The sequence below is a fragment of the Myotis daubentonii genome, chromosome 4, assembly GCF_963259705.1.
Source record: "Myotis daubentonii chromosome 4, mMyoDau2.1, whole genome shotgun sequence".
Classification (NCBI taxonomy): domain Eukaryota; kingdom Metazoa; phylum Chordata; class Mammalia; order Chiroptera; family Vespertilionidae; genus Myotis; species Myotis daubentonii.
The window spans coordinates 31,006,192-31,026,072 of NC_081843.1; the positions used below are offsets into that span (position 1 = coordinate 31,006,192).

Below are 19,881 nucleotides of genomic sequence, written 5' to 3' on the forward strand. Positions count from 1 at the left end.
TCGTACCACCACACCAATCACCAACTTTGTATGTTAAATAGTATGGGCTAAAGCAACCTAGAAAGGAAAATAAAAATTAAATGTATAGGCTAGTACATTTTATAGGCCTGCACTAACCAGTACAGTAGCTGTACTGAACAAAAAAGTAAATATCTCACTAATATTTCTGTATTGAAATGGTGAAATGATTAAAAAGGTTTGCTATCTAAGGCTAAGTAAATTATTAAACTTAATTTAACCTCTTTCTTTTTATTTTTTCAATTTTAATACAGCACGTGTGGCTCACCATATTTCAATTGGACAGAACTGTGTTAGTCAATCTGTCCACTTTAGCTCCTCATTGTCCACAATGTCAAAGGAGAAGTATATATTTCATTTCATTAACTCCATCAGGTCAAGGCCAGATGATAACCCTCAAAGTAAGAATGGAACAGTCTTTGAACAAATATTTACTGAGGCCTCAGAAGGAGTAGCAATCATGGATTCTAGTGCCAACTCAGGTACTAAATATCTGAATCAACCCTGAATGAGCTGTTTAACTTCTCTGAACTTAACAGTTGCTCAACCATCGGTAAGATGAAGAGGTTACACAGACCTCTTGTCCAAATTCATAGGTATCTCTGATTACCTCAAGACAGGAACAGTCAGTCCTTTTATGTGTAGCACCGGATTCTCAGCCTACTGAACCATGACTGCATTTACCAAATGCATCCAGCTTAGGAAAATTCTCCAGAACACATTAGCTCAAACAATCCAGAACGTCTGTTTTCAAGTATTAACCACTGAGCAAAATGGTCACCTTCCTACCACAAGAAATATTTCCTCAGGTTCTGCTAACAGCACTTTCAAGTCACTTAAGTGACTTAGAAAAAGTTGTTCCCAGCAACTCAAGAGGGCAATGAGAGATCCAGAAAGGAAACACTGGTTATCAGAGGAAGGGTAGCTAACAAAGGTGTTAGCCACAGAGGATACACAACTTACCAGAAATGTCCTCAGTGTATCTAAATAGGCTTGTTCCTCAACCTATTTTACACCAGTCATAACCAGGCAGCCTGACCCCTTGTGTAACACTACCTGGGGCAACGCTGCCTCCAACACCTCACTCTGAACCAAATCTATATTCCCAGTGATCCGTAACCTAATTAAATTTTAAGAAAAGCATTCAGGTTAAAAAATATTTTACTCAGTAAACTTATGAGGAGACGGTGGCAGAGTCTCATCTAAGGGAAGGGAATATAAGAATGAAGAAGAGTCTGGCCAGCATGGGTCAGTATTTGAGCATTGACCTAGGAACCAGGAGGTCATGGTTGGGTTCCCAGTCAGGGCACATGCCCGGGTTGCAGGCTCGATCCCCAGTGTGGGGCGTGCAGGAGGCAGCTGATCAATGATTCTCTCTCATCATTGATGTCTCTCTCTCTCTCCCTCTCTCTCTCTCCTTTCCGCTCTGAAATCAATAAAATGTGTGTATCCTATCTAATAATAGGCAAACATGGTAATTAAGCATACCTCCGACACACTTCCCATTGGCTAATCAGGGCGCTATGCAAATTAACTGCCAACCAAGATGGCGGCCGGCAGCCAGGCAGCTGAAGCGAACAGGAGGCTTGCTTGCTCCAGTGATGGAGGAAGCCAGTGACGTTCCCCGCCTGCCGCTGCCAGCCTCTGAGCTGCACTCTAAGCAACTATGTTTCAATTATCGAAGCTAAACAAAGCCCAGATACTTGCTTTCAACAGCCAAGGTCTCAGAGCTGGAGCCGAGCCTCAGAGCTAAAGCCGGCTCTCAGCTCCAGTGACAGCCACAGAAGGTAAATAAATCCCAGAATTTAAAAAAAAAGAAAAAAAGGAGAGGTTGGGAGCTTCAGTCACCCGCCAGCCTGAAAATGGCCCTCAGCCCCTCACCCAGACTGGCCAGGCACCCCAGTGGGGACCCCCACCCTGACCGGGGTGTGACCAGCTGTAAACAGCCATCATCCCCTCATCCAGGCTGGCCAGGCACCCAAGCGGGACCCCCACCCTGATCTGGGACACCCTTCAGGGCAAACCAGCCGGCCCCCACCCGTGCACCAGGCCTCTATCCTATATAGTAAAAGGGTAATATGCAAACTGACCCTAACAGCATAAGGACTGGGAATAACTGGTCACTATGACAGAGACTGACCACCAGGGGGCAGATGCTCAATGCAGGAGCTGCCCTCTGGTGGTCAGGGCGCTCTCACATGGGAGGAGCTCTGCTCAGCCACAAGCCATGCTGATGGCTGCCAGTACAGCGGCAGTGGTGGGAGCCTCTCCCGCCTCCTCAGCAGCGCTAAGGATGTCAGACTGCAGTTTAGGCCTGCTCCCCGCTGGCAAGTGGACATCCCCCGAGGGCTGCCGGGCTGCCAGAGGGATGTCTGATTGCCATCTTATGCCCAATCACCCGGGGAGCAGGCCTAAGCCAGCAGGTGGTCATCCCCCGAGGTGTCCCAGACTACGAGAGGGCACAGGCTGGGCTGAGGGACCGCCGCGCCCCCGAGTGCACAAATTTTTGTGCACAGGGCCTCTAGTACATATATATAAAAGAATGAGCCGAACCGGTTTGGCTCAGTGGATAGAGCGTCGGCCTGAGGGCTCAAGGGTCACAGGTTCGATTCCGGTCAGGGGCATGTACCTTGGTTGCGGGCACATCCCCACTGGGGGGCGTGCGGGAGGCAGCTGATCGATGTTTCTCTCTCATCGATCTTTCTAACTCTCTATCCCTCTCCCTTCTTCTCTGTAAAAAATTAATACAATATATTAAAAAAAAAAGAATGAGGAAGAGTGGGACCTCAAAGGACACACAGTCTTGTGGTGGCAACTTGCACAGGATTCTAATACAGTACATGAAAAAAACAGGTAAGTTGAGATGAGACAAAAGAGATTAAAAATAGCATTTCACACAGTGAGAACCAAGAAACAAAGGCAAAGAACAGTGTGGTACATGGGGAACAATAAGCAGCTCACTTTAAAAGGCAAACAGAATTGGTGAGCAGAGCCTCACGGACTGCCTACTTATGCAGTCTTCCAGAGCCCAGCATTCAGAAGGGTCCATACTTAGTTTAATGCTCTGCTGTCACCCTCTTGAGTTTCTTAATTTTTTAATAAGGGGTTCTGCATATTCATTTTGCCCCGGGCCCTGCAAATTATGGAGCTGGTACCAGAGGTGAAAGATGTTGAGAAATCTAGCAGGAGCCTGCTGGGGCAAAAATGGGGAAGTCCTCATCTTTAAGCTCTGAATGACCCATCCGCAGTCCATGTCATCATGGCAGTGGCTCTCAATAGAGTGCTTGACAATGGCCAGGAGACCTAATGATAAGATTCTAAGTCAGCAGGTCTGCAATAAAAAGGCTATGAAAAGTGCATTTTTAACAGGTGACTTGAACGTCAGAAGTTTGAGCAATTACATCTAAACAGTAAAATATATTTACACTGTCTTGTCTCCTACAGATAGAGTGCAGAGAAGGACTTCCTTCAGCAAGTGTATCTCTCCCAAACCCCTAACCCACTCCAGACCCTCAAGGGTCTATAGATAGCCCTAGAGTTCCAAAAAAGTTACCAGAGCACAATTTAGAGAAACAGTATGCCCAATTTAATGAGTTACTCATTCCAGTGAAACAAAACTACTCTACCATCTCTTGCTGTCTAACTTATATTCAACTTCAACTCCCACCCCTTTCCTATAGCCCCCAATCTCCAATCACCCAAGCATAGCAAACTGGCCCACTTTGGATAGCTGAAATTGTGCCTCTACATAAGACAGTGTATAGAAGGAGAAGGGCAGAGAAATGAATAGAAACTAATTTCATGGTATACTTCCTAGAAGACAAATACCCTGCTCTTTCACCTTCCTTCCTAATTTCCAGGGATCCTCCCAGATTTTGCTGAATTATTGTTCCTCAAAACAGCCAGGGCAGGGTTAGAGTCCCACTACTACACCCCTCATCTAATTATAACTATTAGGCTATTGGTTCTGACTTTTATTTTCTTTAATAATTATATATTCCACTGGACAGCTCCATAGCATCAAGAACTCTGTATAACTCACACATGTCCACTGCTTAGCACCAAACAGTGCTTAATAGAAATGGTGAATAAATGAGGAAAGTTACAAGTATGGGGTCAGCCATGGGAAGGGGATAAAGTAACTCTTTGTTCACAGAACAACAGGGCAAAAAACAAGCATACTAATGAAACTCTGACAACACAGCAAACCAAGGAGGCGCAACTAGATTGAGGGGTTTACTTTCCTATCTCCACGCTTCAGCGGACCTAGGATGGTGTCACCTACTGAAGCACAAAGCTCTGTGTAATAGGCAAAAAAAGGGAGGTAGTTTAGAGCCTAGCTCCTTGGGCTATAGAAGCACAGCATACCAAAAGTTAAGGTGGTTTGTCAGAAGCCTCATTGCTCCCCAAATACCTTTTTTTTTTTTAAATGTTTCCAGCTTACTCAGGAAAACTGAAGAGGTCCAAGGTATCTGAAAGTCTGAGACAAACTGTAAATAGGTTAAAAATAAGTAAAAAGGCTGAGTCTCTAACAGCACACTGTAAACTCATAGGAGGCATTAACCCAGAGCTCAGCTCAGTAAGTGCCATGGAAAATGGCCAATTCGCTCTTCTGTCACAGTTTTAAATCCAGCTCCATACAAAGCTCTGCCACCCCTGCTGCCGAGACTGGCGACTAGGACTGCACCCAGCACGCCCTGCCAAACAGCCATCACCGTGAAGAACATGAACGACTACAGCAACACAGAGGAATTCGCACAGGGATCCAAGATCAACGTGCAAAAAAATCAGCAGGATGACGGTAAAATGTTTACTGTAGGCTTGAGCTGGATGCAAGAAAGATCTAACTGAATATGTGTATCCATTTGGGAAAGTTGTAGACCGTACAATTAAAACAGATCCAGTCACCGGAAGATCAGGAGGATTTGGATCTGAGAGAGAATTATTGATCAGCTGCCTCCTGCATGCTCCACACTGGGGATCAAGCCCACAACCCAGGCATCTTTTCAAATATACTGATAGTGGTGATAAGGTTTTGGAACTGAAGGAACACAAACTGGATGGCAAATTGATAGACCTCCCAAAAGGACCCACGCTTTAAAAGGGGAGGAACCCCCCCAAAAAAGTTTTTGTGGGTAGATGTAAGACTAGTTACTTCTGAAGAACAAATTAAAAAATACTTTGGAGAGATTGAAAATATTGAACTTCCCTTAGATATAGCAACAAATGAAAGAAGAGGTTATGTTTTATCACATTAGAGGCCTGGTACACGAATTCGTGCACAGGTGGGATCCCTCAGCCTGGCCCACAATCGAGGCCTATGGGGGTGGGGGGCGGGGGGAGGGACCAGCCGGCAGGCAGGAGGGGCTGTAGTAGGTTGGCCAGCCGGGGGGAGGGGCCGGGGGCAGTTGCGGGGGGGTGGGGGGGCAATCGGGGCCTGGATTGGGCTGGTCGGCTGCTGCAGTGCACGTCACAGCGGTCAGTTGTTCTGGTCGTTCTGCCATTCTGGTCACTGGGCTTTTATATATATAGATAAAGATGAAGAGGCAGTAAAGACATTGTTAGAAAGCAGATATCATCTAATTGATTCTGGGAAGTGTGAGATCAAAGTTACAAAACCCAAAGAGGTATACAGGCAGCAACAGCAACAATAAAATGAAGGAAGAGGTGCTGCAGCTGGTGGATGAGGAGGTACTAGGGGTCATGGATGAGGTCAGGGCCAAAACTGGAACCAAGGATATAATAACTATTATGATCAAGGATATGAAAATTACAATAGTGCCTATGGTGGTGATCAAAACTATAGTGTCTGTGGTGGCTATGATTATACTGGGTATAACTATGGGAACTATGAATATGGACAGAAATATGCAGACCACAGCAACCAACAGAGTACTTACTGCAAGGCATCTCGAGAGAGTGGCAATCATCAAAACAATTATCAGCCACACTAAAAGAGTACACTAGAGGAAATAGAAGGAGATTGCTAAAACAACCATCTTGCAGGATGACATTGGAGATTGGTCTTCTGTTCATCTAAGATGATTATTTTGTAAAAGACTTTCTACTTTACAAGTAGATAGCTGCCAATTAGTTTTCTTTGTTTTTACTTTGTCCTTTGCTGTTATGAATTTGTGTTTATACAAATACAAATTTTATTTGTATGATTCATGTTAAACCTCAAATAAATGCTTCCTCATGTAAAAAAAAAAAGAAAAGAAAAGAAAATGACAAATTTCCTAATTTACAGAAGAGGTCCTGCTTATTTATTCCTTCCTGGGTACCAGCCTAAATGCTGCTCTTGCCTACTTATTTGAACCACCTTTGAGTGATTAAGACCTTTCCCTAGTCACCCAACATAAATAGCACTGAGTTGTTAATTAAAACCCACCACAAAAAATGATAAACAACCAAATTCAGGTGCTGCATAATTTATTTACATTTATGTAACGCTTCCACCGAGGAACTCAAGGCATTTCACAAACTTAAAATCATCTAGCAGACATTAATCTTCACAAAACTCCCAGAGGAAAGATTTTAAGGAGCATAATCAATGACAGGTCACTTACCTTCATACATACATACCTATCTCATGAAAATCCAAGAGTGTACCACTAAAATTCTGTCTAAGCCACAGATCTGAGATAAATCAAAAAACTATAAGTGATATTTTTCAGGAAACCATCCCAAAAAGAAGAAGAGTGATGACTGTTCTACTACAGTGTGGGAAAATGTCATTAAACCTTCCCTTGCATGTTTTTATTCTGTAATAAAAAGAAAAAAAATCCCATCTCACTCCACAGTTACATCTTCTAGATCTTCTAAAAAATATATCACCTTCTCCAGCAAGCGTGGCTCAGTGGTTGAACGTGAACCTATGAACCAGGAGGTCGAGGTTTGATTCCCAGTCAGGGCACATGCCTAGGTTGTGGGCTCCACCTCCAGTGTGAGGCGTGCAGGAGGCAGCCAATCAATGATTCTCTGTCATCACTGATGTTTTTATCTCACTCTCATTCTCCCTTCCTCCCTGAAATCAATAAAATATATATTTTTTTAAAAAAATACACCACCTTGGGATAAAAGAAGAAAATTTACCAAATTCTAAAACTCATTGTCTTGGATCTCCTTGACCTAACTGCTCAGAAGAGAATCTGTATTTTAAATAAATACCCCCAAGCTTTCCAAGGCCTTCAGAGGTATTGGTAATGTTTTATTTCTTAAACTGGGTAGTAGGTACATGCGTTTGGGGATTATATTTCTTCTTTAAACCATTTTTATAATGTATAAAATTTCTTTAGTGCTCCCCAGGAATTCTGTGCATGTAGACCAGGAACCATGCTTTGGGAACCTGTGCAGGCTACATCAGAATCTCCCTCGATACCTTATGAAATAGAATCCCATTAGGGGTTGAATGTGTCCCTTCAAGAAAGATATGAATGGGACTACATAAAACTAAAAAACTTCTGCACAGCAAAAGAAATCATCAACAAAACAAAAATGCAACCAAACAAATGGGAGAAGATATTTGCAAACAATACTTCCAATAGGGGACACTAATATCCAAAATACATAAAGAACTCACACAACTCAACAACAAAAATTTAAAAATGGTCATAGGACCTGAACAGACACTTTTCCCAAGAAGACATACAAATGACCAACAGATACAGAAAAAGTTGTTCAATTTCACCAGTTATAAGGGAAATGCAAGTTAAAACCATAATGAGATAACACCTCAGATCTGTTAGAATGGCTATTATCAAGAACACAAGAAATAAGAAGTGTTAGAGAGGATGTAGAGAAAAGGGAACCCTCATACACTGCTGGTCGAAATGTAAATTGGTAAAGCCTCTATGGAAACAATATAAAGGTTCCTCAATAAAATTAAAAAGAGAACTAACATATGACCCAGCAATCTCTGTTGGGTATCTACCTGAAAATTTTGAAAACACTTATTCATAAAGATATATGTATACCTATGTTCATTACAGCATTATTCATAGCAGCCAAGACATAGAAACAACCTAAGTGTCCTTCAACCAATGACTGGATAAAGAAGACCTGGTACATACATATAATGGACTACTATGCAGCCATAAAAAATGATGGATCTCGAGAGTATAGTGCTAAGTAAAATAAATCAAACAATAAAGGACAAAAACCATAAGAGTTCACTCATATGTGGAATGTAAAACAGAAAGCAACAAATAAACAATTAAAACAAACTCATAGATTCAGACAACAGTATGGTGATTACCAAAGAGGAAGGGAGTGGGGGGGATTAAGAGTAAAGAGGGTCAAATATATAGTGCTGGACAGAGACTAGAGTATGGGAAATGAGCACATAATGCAAAAACCTGATGATGAATTATGGAATTTTATACCTGAATCTTATATGTTATTAACCAATATTATCCCAATACATTTAATTTTTTTAAAAAGATATAGTGAAATCCTAATTCTCAATACTTCAAAATGTGACCTTATTTGGAAACAGGGTTTGCTGTAATTCATTAAGATGAGGTCATACTGGAATAGGGTGGGCCCCTAATCCAATATGCATGGTGTCACAGACAATGGCCATGTGAACACTGAGACACACTGGGAGAACACCAGGTGAAGGTATTCAGAAAGAAGGCAGAGATTAGAGCTAAGCAGCTATAAAGCAAGGAGCTACCAAAACCTGCCAAAGAGCTAGCAAGAGGCAAAGAAGGATTCCCTACAGGTTTTAGTGGGAGCACAGCACTGTTAGCATGCTGATTTTCTGACTTCTAGCCTCCAGTATTGTGAGAGAATGTATTCTTGTTGCTTTAAGCCACCCAGTGTGTGGCACTTTGTTACAGTAATCCCTGTCTTAGGAAACTAATACAAACCCTGACTAAGAGTGGTGTTGGAAGTGCCTAACCATCTCTCTATATAAAACCCTAATATGTAAATAGACCAAACGGCGGAACAACCAAACAACCGAACAACCAGTCGCTATGACGTACGATGACCACCAGGGGGCACATGCGAAACATGGTGGGAATCAGCTGTGGTGGGATGGTGAAGCAGTTGAGTGGGGATGCCAGACCTAGGTGGGGTGATGGTCGCTGTCATCAGGGCAAGCCTCTGGTGGTTACTGAAAATTCTTTACTCCCACATGCTGTGGTCCTGCCAGGTGCTTGTACCTGCTGCCAGCACCAGCCCCACTCGCACCCACTACCAGCACCAGAGCCACCACTCACACGACCTGCTGGCACCCAGAGCCAGCCCCGATCACTCGGCCCTGATCGCTCGGGTCCGTCAGCGGGTGCGAGTGGTGGCTGCCAGTCCAGATCGCTCCTGAAGGCTTCTCCACCTCCCCCTGCTCCTGAGGGGCGATCAGGGCAGCAGCCGCCACTCGCACACATGGCTGGCACCACACTGTCAGCAGGTGCAAGCTGGGGCCAGCACGTGGGAGTGGCAGTGGTGGGAGTGGGGCTGCTGGCAGACAGGAGACCGGGGCCACTGTGGGAGGGGCCTGGTGGGGGTGCAGAGGATGGACCGAGACCCGCCCCTATGCCCACTGCAGCCTCAGGGCCCACAGTTCCTTTCAAGGTACACGAATTCGTGCACTGGGCCCTAGTCAGATATAATTTTGAGAAGTCTGCTGCAGGTTCTAGAACCCTAAGAACATTTGTGCAGGAAAAGACCTCTAAATAACCACATTGTTTTGAAGATTAAAAAAACCGAGTTTCATGATGAGTCTAAAATTCTCATCACTAAAATAGTAAACTGTTATTTGGAAGTAACAATATTTTAGAAATACAATGAAATTAATTGCAAAAGAAATGAGACATAATAAGACAGATATGTTTTTTTTTAATATATTTTATTGATTTTTTACAGAGAGGAAGGGAGAGAGATAGAGAGTTAGAAACATCGATGAGAGAGAAACATCGATCAGCTGCCTCCTGCACATCTCCTACTGGGGATATGCCCGCAACCCAGGTACATGCCCTTGACCAGAATCGAACCTGGGACCTTTCAGTCCGCAGGCCGACGCTCTATCCACTGAGCCAAACTGGTTTCGGCGACAGATATGTTTTTAAGTGAACAGAGAAGAGAGTTCAGGGACTAAAAGGGAGTATAAAAAAAGAAAGGTAGCCTGGCCTCCTGGTTCTGTAAAAAGAGATAGGAAATGCCCTCAGACATATATTGCTGCCCAAGTAAGTTTTAAAGGAACTGTCTCTGAAACTTTCCCTACTGGTCTCAGTTCCTATTGTTTAATTAAAAGGTTCAAGAGAACCCTGACCTGTGCCAGGTTTGGTATAACCTTATTTGCAAAGAGCCAATATTTGGAGGAAAGTAGTGAGGAAAAAGCTATCTGGTTCCACTCTCCATCCATCCATCCTTTTAAGTGTCTGACTATAATCCATAGCAGACATACTTAGCAAACTTTAAAATACAGACTCTCAACATTTTTACAATTAAGTCACTCTGAAATGTCATGAAAAGCAATCTAGTCCCATTAAAATCTTCACACTCTCATTAAAAAAGCACTTACAGACTTGAAAATGTTCCTAATACATTATTTAAAGACACAAGATGTACAGTGACTAAAATCCTTGTATAAGGAAGAATAGTAGCAGCCTACTTTTTAAAAAAAAATGTGCAAATTTGTGTCATAATTGGGTAATTGGCAAACTGCAGGTAGCAGTCAGGTTGTAACATACTGGTTTTAAAGATGCTTGGGGACCTCTCATTCCTTTGAAATTCCAGTCCACCCAGGAACGCTCCGTATTAAATGCTAGAATCCTAGTTTAGTTAATGGTCCCTTCCTTCCCTCCTCCCTCCCTCCCTCCCTTCCTTTCCTTCCTTCTAGGATTTCCAGCCCAGGAAGTGGGGAGGGGGAAAAGTGTAGGGGGGAAAAAAATCCAGACCATATCAGCAGACACCATCATGCCACTAGTCATTTCTATAAAGTCCTGACTGCTAGTCCATTTGGTCTCCACCTTTTCAATTAAGGTTCATTGCTATTTATGTGTTGCCATTCAGGGAACTAAATGTGTTTTCACAGGCCCTAAATCCCTAAGGCAGCGGTTCTCAACCTCTGGGTAGCGACCCCTTTGGGGGTCGAACAACCCTTTCACAGGGGTCGCCTAAGACCATCCTGCATATCAGATATTTACATTATGATTCATAACAGTAGCAATATTACAGTTATGAAGTAGCAACGAAAATAATTTTATGGTATGATGTTTACTTTGAATTTATATTAGTTCACACAAACACTCCATCCGTGCTTTTGTTCCGGCCGGTCCAGTTTAAGAACCCATTGTGGCCCTGGAGTCAAAAAGTTTGCCCACCCCTGGAAGGGAACAGTAAGAGCCCCAGGCTGGAAGTCTCTTTTCCACTCCTCTCTTTCCCTAGCCTCCCAAAAAACCCATACAATCCACCTTTAAGTAGGAAACTGAGTGTTGAACACTGAGGGAGTCTGACACTTGACTCCTAATGCAACTATACAATCTCTTCAAAGCAGAGATGACACATGGGAGAGTGGGGGACAATGGGGGAGGTATTTCAGGCTAACCCCAATGGGTTTCACAGGTTTAAATTTGTTTAGTTTCTTCCAATGAAATTTCTGAAAATGTTGAGCTTGTATAAAAGATAAGATTTATGACACCTATTTCCTTCCTCTAATTATATGTCAGTGCACAAAGCTCTCAGCCTCCAAATCTATAAAATGAAAGGGATGGACTTCTTAAAATTTAAGATCCTCCCTCTAAGTCATTTGTGAGTTAAGTTGCAATGAAATGCCAGGTCAAAATATATATACATATATATCTATATCTATATCTATATACACATACATATACATATACATATATACATATATATGACTTTTACTGCTTGATAATTTTGACTGCAATTATCAAAAACAAATTTTATATGGCTTAGAAATATTTTTTAAACACCTGATCAGGAATTCAATATTTGTTTTCAAGCAGAAGACAGTGGTTGTTTTGTTTTGTTTTGTTGTTTTTTTGGTTCCTTCCCCACCCCTATAATCTTACTCACTTCTACTATATTATATCATGATACCATTGCTGGTATGAAAAATGAAACTGAATAAATGTAACATTTCAATCATTTTTCTACAATTAGTCAAATTGTCATTCAATGAGCACCTATTATGTGCTTGGAGCTTTATGTAATTATTTCATTCTTTTTAGATAGATGTCAATATCACAATTTTACCAAGAGGAAACCTAGAGAGATAAAGCAATTTTATCACAGTCAGAAAAGTAGAACACCAGGGGAAGGATCCTGAGAGACCTCTACATCTCAACCTATGAATGAATAAATGAACAAACAAACGAATGACAAACAACTGAATTTCAAAAGTTAAAAAAAAAAATAAAACTCAGGAATAAGAAATTTAGAATTCACTATGTAAGTTTCTACCATTGAGGCTTTTTTAAAGCAACATTTTTTTCTTCATTAAGTGTTCCTGCTTGATAATCAGACACTTAAAAACCGAGGGCATTATGTTTTGGATCATCATTTTGCCCAGAAAGAAAAAAGTCTAGGGATTCTCTACACATAGCTATGACTAACGGTGAGCAAAGAACGGGTATGGTTGCAATTAAACACCAGCTCAATGGCTGCCAGGGAGTCACTGCTATCCTGCAATCTTTGTACTTAGTTGTTATCTCTTGCTTTTGATACACACAGAATAAGAGGATGGTAGGGAGGGGAAGACTTAGTCAGCTCGGGCTGCCATAATGAAATACCATAGACTGGGCAGTTTTAACAACAAACATTTGTTTTCTCAGTTCTGGAGGCTATAAGTCTAAGATCAAGGTGCCAGCATGGTCCATCTCTGACCAGAGTTCTCTTCCTGGCTTATAGACTGCCACATCTCTCTCTAACTTCACATGCGAAGGGCAAAGACACAGGGTGCCTCTTTTTATAAGAGTACCAATCCCAACATGAGGGCTCAGCCCTCATGTCTCATCTAAATCTAATAATCTCCCAAATGCTTCATCTCTAAATGCCATCACACTGGGGGTAAGGCCTTCAACATATGAATGGAGGTACATAATTCAGTCTATGGTAGGGAATTTCTTCATATTAAGTAAATGCTACTACTGGAGTGTTGGGTAGGAAAGCAAAAGATTGAAAAGGCCTCAAACTTGCTTTCACCTATATCTGATGAGAGCTTAATACAAAAACACCATAGGGCCCAGCTAGCATGACTCAATGATTAAGTGTCGACCTATGAACCAGGAGGTCACAGTTCAATTCCCAATACGGGTATATGCCCAGGTTGCAGGCTCGATCCCCAGTGTGGGGCATGAAGGAGGCAGCCAATCAATGATTCTCTGTCATCACTGATGTTCCTAACTCTCTCTTCCTCTCTGAAATCAATAAAAACGTATTTGAGAAAAAAACAACAACTATAGGGCTAGAAGCTTTACTGAACAGAAGTATTTTCAGTCAATTAGTCAATGGTTATTGAGGCTCTATTATAAAGTAAGATATTTAAGCACAGATGCAAAAGAAGAAACAAACAAAAAATTTTAATTATGGTTTCTATCTTTCATAGGTGTGGCTGACAAGCTTTTAAGGTGTCCATGCTCTTCCCTTGTATGATCCTCTCTCCTTGGGTGTGGGAGAAATCTGTGACTTGCCTCTAACCTCTTGGATACAGCTAAGATGACAGATATTCATGATTACATGACAAAAAAACTGTGGTATCTGCCTTGTTTTCTCTCTGGTTGGCTATGAGAAAGTGAGCAACCATGTGAAAGAACCACACGTCACAAGAAACTGCGGGCAGCCTCCAGGAGTAGAGAGACCCTAGTCAGTAAGAAAATAAGATCCTCAGTTCTACAGCTGCAAGGAAATGAATTCCATCAACAACCTGAGTGAGCTGGGAAGCAGACCCTTCCCCAGATAAGCATTCAGATGAGACTCGGGCCCTGGGCAACATCATCTTGACTGAAGCCTTGCAAAGAACCCAACTAAGCCTGGCTGGTGTGGCTCAGTTGGTTGAACATTATCTCATGCACCAAGAGGTCACTGGTTCAATTCCTGGTCAGGACACATGCCTGGGTTGCAGGCTAGAACCCAGTGGGGCATGCAGGAGGCAGCCAATTGATGACTCTCTTTCATCAATGTTTCTATCTCTACCTCTCCCTTCCTCTCTCTATAAAAGTAATGAAAACATTTAAAAAAAAAAAGAACCCAACTAACCTGTGCCCACAGAAACTGTAGGATAATAAATGTGTTATTTTAAGCCACAAAAACTTTACGTTTGTGGTAATACTGTTATACAACAGTAGATAACTAATACAAGGTAATTGAGGCTGCCTGCAGATGGAAGTGCCTAACCATCTCTTGAATGTACCATTTAAAATTTTTAAATTCTCCTTTCCCTCAGAAATCAACAATTGTCTTGGAGTATGTGGGGGAGGAAATAGGGATATTGTTAATCTTTCAAGGAAAAGAACAGGAAGGAGCCTAAAATAAATGCCTGGAATTGTATAATCACAGAGCTATTCATAATCAGAATGTTATCAAATCTAACCATTGAGGGCACTGAAATTCAGAAAGATTCAGTGACATATTCAAGGATACACAATGTATTCATACAAAAGCTAGGAGCCATCTTCCTATACACAAGGCTTTTCCACCCAAGGAAATTTCTTATCTCAACTCTAAATGAAAACCCTCAAAATGTATCTATGAAGTACAGTTCTTCCTAGATTGAGGATGGCAAACCAACCAAATATTTCTTTTGCAGTTAAGACTACATAGCACCTCACTGAATATAGTTATGTATATGGTCTATGTAGAAAAATGGGATGAATTTGTCCTGATTCATGTATATGAACAAGCTGTTTAACTGTCTTTTTTTCTTTTTGTCTCCCCTCCAAAATAAAAAATAAAAAAATAGCATAAGAACTGTAGCGTTTTGAGAGTCCTGGGTAATGTAGTTTTACTACATAACAAGCAGTGTTACTGCTCCAAAACGGGTTGGGGAGGGAGTAGGGGAACTAAATGAATGAAGTCATCTAACCTAAAAATGTATCCACTTTTAAAGCTTCTCCACGGAAGTGAATCCTCCCCCGAGAATCATGGAATATCAGCACTAGAAGAAATTGTGGTAATTCTGGAAGGTTAAGTAACTTATCCAAGGTCACAAAGAAAATGAACTACAAAATCAAGTTAGGTTACCTTCCAGTTGAGTTATTTCCATTGCACCATATTGAGAATCAGTCCGCCCCCTCAATTGCATATGGCTACAAATACTTTAAAGGGAAATCTCCTCATCAATCAACACCTTGACCTTGGGCATCAAATGCAACCACTAGTAGGGGACAGAATACCAAACTGAACTTATTCTTAGGATATTCCAAATGAAATGCAAGACATAAGAGAAAGGTCCTGCAAAAACTAATGACTATAAAACATTTATGTGAAATAAAAACACTTCATGATATGGAATTGTTGAGCTTCTACAAAAAAGGAAATTGAATTCTTTAAACCTGAGTCATATTCAGGCACTCAAGGAGGGGAAAGCTAGGGGGACAGAGGGGAAGGGGGATAAAAGAAGCCATATGTACTCTTAATAACACTACATCTTCTCAATCTATGTTTTGTATAAACCCATTTTTATTTATTGAATTTACTTACAGTGAGTTAGTTACCTTTCATAGCTCCCATGGTTGTCTAAACAAAACAGCCAGTGTGCACTGTGGATTTTGGTACATGCTGTGCCTGCAAGGCCCTGGAGATATAGGAACATAGGGCCAATGAACAAAGGTGTAAGCAAGGCTCTAACTACAGATGATAAGATTAATTCTAGAGCAAGGAAAGAATACAGAAGCCTAGTCACCTGAGTTTTGATGTATGAGTAGAACTTAGTCTAGGACAGGGTGGGCAACCCCTGGCACACGGGCCAAACATAGCATTCCAGTAACTTTTGCTGGCATGTGAAACCCTCTCTTATAATCTTCCATTTACAATTTTTTTCTTAATATTGACTTGTTTATTTTTCAGATAAATTCAGTGTAGGTGCATCTTAGATAAATAAATAATTTTACATAACATGTGTACATTAAAAAATAAACGTATTTTTCATCATCATATACTGTGTTTTTGTCGCTCGAATGAATTTTATTATTTCTTCAAGGTTCTTCACATACATACACCTTAAGAGATATCAAGTAGGTGTAACATGTTCTAAAAAAATTAGGGTTGGAGAAGAATTTTGAGTCAGAGATTTTGCTGGTTTTGGCACGCACTCACAAAAAGGTTGCCCACCCCTGGTTTAGGATCAATAGAGGATCCAGCTAATATGGTTTTGGTTTATTATATAAACACTAACCCTGTTCTAAATTGGGGGGAAAATACCATTCCTCCCTCTGTCCTATTTCTGTTCATTACTCATTTGAGTTCTTTACTGCTATAATCTGTTTACCTGTCTTCTTCCTCCACTGGACAGCCAGCTCCTTAAGGAGCACATACAACACAGACACCTTTCATCATTATTTCAGTACAGTACCTAGCTGGGCAGCTTTTGACAGAAATTAAAACGCTACCATTCAACTTCCATAACGGTGAAACAACTATTCGATCACTTGCAACTTCCATTAATCTCTGTACCACCTAACCTTAAATCTCCAATGAAGCAAGACAGTAATTTTTTAAAGGAAAAAAAAAAACCTACAGTCTACCACGACTTCACACAGAGCTGACAGAAGCAGTGTTTAACACGTAAGTTCCATCACTATGTAATTAATTATTCTTAGCTAATGTTGCTGCTTTGACTTATTCCATATTACTACTCTCTATACCAACCTTTCCCTTTCACAGGTCACAATTCTGCAGGATATTAACAACTATTCCCTGGGGGAGTAGAATGGATAGGATTCTGAGTTCAAATTAGTTTGGGAAATGTTTAGTTAAACAAAGTCATTTTAAGGCAGACAACTCAGTGCTTTCAATGTGCTACTATTAAAGTGAATTTCCAAGAAAGAAATGTGGTATTTATGGGTTTTTCATTTAGCCTCAGAGCATCTTGGTCTCATTCTTCTACACAAGGTGAGGAATACTTTCTGGGAAATTTATTCAAGTTAACAGCATTTACCGGCTGAAGAAAACAATAAATCTCAGTGGGAAATCTTCAGTAAATATAAGCAAGACTGACAAGTGGATTCATTGTTTCATTCATACAACCAGTATTTACTGAGCCCTGCACTATAAAAGAGACAAAGGCCCTGCACTCACAGAGCTTAAATCCAGTGGAAGGGAAGAATGCCCTCCATCCCCAGCTTGGGAGATAAAGAAGTCTTTCTAGTCTCCTTGAGGCTGGACACTAGTTCTTTTATAGCCCCAAGCACCTGGTGGGTGTTCTGTAAATAACTGCTAGCAGCCAGATCATAGTCAAGTCTGTAGACATTTTCCAAATTCCCATGAAAATCAATCAAAACAGTAATAAAATGGGCTGCTGAAATCCATGTTTGGTTATTTGATCATGTGGATAAACTTCTATAAAGATACTCATTTTGAAGAATAATTATTCAAGACAAGACCTAGGAGGTGCCTTAGAAATCATCTACTTTATCCCCTTGAATTTCCTGAGAGGAAACTGAGGCCAAAGAGGTTAAGTGCTTGACCGAGATCATACTGGCTGTGCCAAACTTGGCGGCTTCGTTGGTTGGAGTGCTGTCCCGTACACACACATACACACAAAAGGGTGTGGGCTGGATTCCGGGTCAGGGCATAAACCTAAGCTGCGGGTTTGATCCCTGGTTGGGGCTCATAAGGAGGGCAACCGATCGATGTCTCTCTCTCTCTCTCTCTCTCTCTCTCTCTCAAATCAATAAAAACATGTCCTCAGGCGAGGAATAATTTTTTTAAAAAGGGTCATACAGACTGCAAGAGATAGCAAAGACAGCAATGCAGCTGCAAAAGGCCTTGACCATCTGCCACCTGGGGCTTCTCTCCATCCAGAGTCAATGGTTTTATGAACTAACAGTCCACTGCTTTCTTAAGAAGGTAAGAAGTTATTTCATCAGTGACAATTCTCTAAGTACTGTCACAGCACAGCTATCATTTTGATCATATCCAAACCCACCTTTATAGAATCATGGAATAACCTGGGCAACCAGGAAAAATGAGAAACAGGGTAGCCTCTGGGTGCCTTTGGCCACAACAACAGGTTTCAAGCCAACAAAACATCAAAGAGTATGCTCTTCTGAAGACGGATTATAATAAAGACTTCAAATATGATCAGAAAATTAAAAGCCTCGCAGAGTGGACGTTCAGTCAGTCCTAGGTTCAGCCCACAGAGTGCTCTCTGTAACCTGCTGAATGACCCTGGACCACAAGCTAATTCTTTCTCCATCTAGAAGGGGTTGGACTAGAGGTTATGAAGGCCCCTTAGGGTCTCAAATTCCATGATTTGCTTAATTTATGTCAGCAACAAAGAACTTGTCATCCTCCTCTTGGGCTATAACCAGTTTTGTTCTTTTTTAAGGCAGGATCTGCTACATTTGCATCAAGTACTGAATGTTACAGGACATAAAATAGATAAGTACTCTCTAGGTACATTTTATTATACTTCCCTATCATTTAGCATACAATAAAGAGATGTACTATGAAATATTATGGAACCTAAGAGTACATTATCCCAGACTGGTCTAACTAGCATGGTGTCTAATTCCTAGAACTTACAATTTTAATAAAACTCTGTGATAATTCACTAAGGGGGAAAGAAAAAAGTCATTGGAAAAAATTAAAATACAGAAATGTTAAAACTTCTCTTTAATTCCCCTTTTCTCCTGGTTTACCAACTTTCACTGCAGACATTATTTAGAACTGGCAAACTGAAAAGTTCCAAACAGAAACTGTATTCAGAAGCTGCTTTCCACAAGGAAGCAGACACATCTGCACCCCACTGTGAATCAAATCACAGGTAGGCCAAAGGGCAATACCTGGGCCCTGGGAAAAGCTTTTGCTTTACCTGCCTCAATTCCTGGCTAAATTCCTCATTTCCGGGGGAGGTGAGACCTCCGATAAAAGGTCAATTCAATGCATTTTGACATCCAAATGGCAATACTGTTGGGAGTAAATTAAAACATCTACTGAGAATGAAACTGGAGAGGTGAAAATATTAGAGAAAGAAAAAATAATGTGCGCGTTGAATTTCAACAAAAACTGAGGCTGGTGTCACCAGAGAAGAAAAAGAGGAATTAAGGAAGCTGCACTGCATATGAAAGGAGGATTTACAGCTGGTTTTAAATGTAACCGTACAAAGTACCATCCTGGAAAAAATCTTAGTACTGTAACAATCTGGGACATACCTTGATAAGAGAACTCCAACTTCTGCTTGGTCATTAATTTGCTCTTGAGCAAGATGTTACTTAATCTTTCTGAGCCTCAGTTTCCTCGGCTATAAAATTGGGGCGGGGGTATCCCAGATATTCTGAAAGATTTTTTTTTTTAATCTTAACTCTCCTGCAAATCTATACTATACATTCAGTGAATAATGAGCACCTGGCTGTGAGTCCAACTGCATATACAACTTTCAGACACTGCAAACACAGAAAATAAGATTCAACACCAGCTCTTGAGTGTTCTGGCCTAGTGGTTTAGACAAGTAAGGAAAATATAGAACAATGCAGTAGATACCCTAACACAAATTTAGACAAGGTGCTGTGATAGCTTCCCCAAGGCTACCCTAGATGGAGATGCCAGAGTTTATCCTTCTCCTCTGGTCATGGGTTAACAATCAATCCTTGGGCTTTGCCACCTCAGGAAGGTAATACATTTTTTCATAAACCGAGCAAAGCTATCCACTTCTTGTTTTGATTTTACATCTATACT

The 19,881-nt window shown here is 41.2% G+C and overlaps 1 protein-coding gene and 1 pseudogene across 9 annotated transcripts in view; one reads left to right on the forward strand and one right to left on the reverse strand.

The window, feature by feature from the left end:
- Positions 1-19,881, reverse strand: part of AUTS2 (activator of transcription and developmental regulator AUTS2) — a 1,126,706-nt gene that overhangs the window by 1,070,885 nt on the left and 35,940 nt on the right. The window lies entirely within an intron of this gene.
- On the forward strand, positions 4,659-5,981 carry LOC132232358 (heterogeneous nuclear ribonucleoprotein D-like; annotated as a pseudogene).